The 1,772-nt window shown below is 47.7% G+C and overlaps 1 non-coding gene across 1 annotated transcript; it reads right to left on the bottom strand.

Annotated features, from left to right (window-relative positions):
* Positions 1-1,430: 1,430 nt before the first annotated feature.
* TRNAK-CUU lies at positions 1,431-1,503 on the bottom strand. Its single transcript has one exon. It is a non-coding gene; the product is annotated as a tRNA-Lys (tRNA).
* Between the last annotated feature and the right edge of the window lie 269 nt (positions 1,504-1,772).

Genomic DNA, 1,772 nt, shown 5'->3' with positions numbered 1-1,772 from the left:
GAGAGGTTGAAATTAGGCTATTTCGTCAGATAGAAGACAGTGATTGTGTCAGGAGTGGGATGTGAATGTGCAAGTACATATGGAGCCTAGAGCAACAAATGACAGTGTTAGAGGGCTTATTCCTTCACCCTCTTACTTCCCTGGTCCTTCTTGCATGAACAGAGAGCAACAATACCCGAAGTCCAAAGGCACAAACAATTCGATGTTTATTGGGGTGAACGTCCAGCAAGCAGGATTCCAATTTCCTTCCTTAGTGTCTCCCTTCTCAGCTCTGACACCACAGAGCCTTGCCCGTGTCCCTGTTTCTGTTCCCATCCCCTGTTCCCATTTCCCCCTGTAGCAAAACAGGATCCCAATTCCCCCATCCCCAGTCCCTGTTCCCATTCCCCGCCCGCCGCCTTCCTGACTGACTGCAGACTACATAGTAAAACCTGAGTTTTGCTTAGCTATTCCTTAACCAATCATTTTACTGAAATGTAACTAACCAATCCTAATATACTGTAACAGGATTATCTAACCAATTATATTCCACCACCTTCATTGGTTTACACCCAACAAAATGAATTATACAGCAGACGGAAACAATCACAGAACCAGACAGAGACCATGCAAATAAACATACAAAACAATACAGAAGGGAGGATTTCACAACTACATCTATACAGACATAAAGGTTTTCCAGCTGTGTCTATTGATAAGTGAGTTCTTGCCAGACAGGATGCTACCAAACTAAGTTTCCCTTTCTCTGGAGGTGATGGAATATCAGGACAGGATTGTATTCCTCACAGCCCAATAGCACATTATTTCAGTGTGACTAGTTGGGAACGTGAGGATGTGACCATACACTTCCCAGCTTATGGCTGCCTTTGCTGCTTAGCCAAAGAACCAGGCCTCAGACTGTCACAGTGAGAGAAGGCCATTACACAGACAGTGATTTTTTATTCTCTCTTTTATATCTTTATAACTAGCTAAGTGATAAAAATACACCTAAATTCTTAAAGTACAGGCCTTTGCAGACTGGCCTGAATCTCTGTATCCTAACAGTCCTCGAGATCAGGCAGTCTCTGGGTAAGGGGGTGGGGACTCAGATCCTTCCACTGGCCAATTCCACCAGGGTTGTGTATAAACCAGGGAAGTTTGCCCCAATAGCCAGACCAGATGCCCCCTTTACACTTGCACTCTGTCCTCATTGCTTCTCTCTCTCCCTTCCCCTCATCTCTGCTGCTCCCCCTCTGGGGGCTTCCTCAGCACCTGGCCCCACAGCACTTCCTGGGGGCCAGAGACTGCACTTTCTGCATCTGCAGATGCAGCCTCTCTCCTGATTGCAAAGGAAAGGAACCATTCCAGGAAATGGCCACAGCTTCTGGGAATCCGCATGTGGCTGTGAACAGAATTTGGCTCCTGGCACACAAGGCAACTTAAAAGCTGAGCACCCAGAGAGGGGCTTGAACCCTGGACCATCAGATTAAGAGCCTGATGCTCTACCAACTGAGCTACCTGGGCTTGTTGAAAAAAAATCTTTACCGTTCACCACAAGAGTGAGCAGGCAGGCAAAAGCGAGGCAAAAAAAGTCCCAGGAACCCCTCCTCTTTTTCTGTACAGCCACTGCCTGTCAGCAGGATTCCTCCTCCTCCTCAGGGAGACTAAATCTAAGCACCTAGACAGCAGGTCCATCCACTGCACCTCAATCCCACATGCCTGAGCCTCCCTGCCAAAGCCCTGCACCTGGCCCCATAGAATTAAGTCGCACGTTTCGCTGGGAACTCGACTTC

This window comes from Mauremys mutica, unplaced genomic scaffold, assembly GCF_020497125.1.
Source record: "Mauremys mutica isolate MM-2020 ecotype Southern unplaced genomic scaffold, ASM2049712v1 Super-Scaffold_100101, whole genome shotgun sequence".
Lineage (NCBI taxonomy): Eukaryota > Metazoa > Chordata > Testudines > Geoemydidae > Mauremys > Mauremys mutica.
This window is presented reverse-complemented; position numbering and strand designations above follow the sequence as displayed.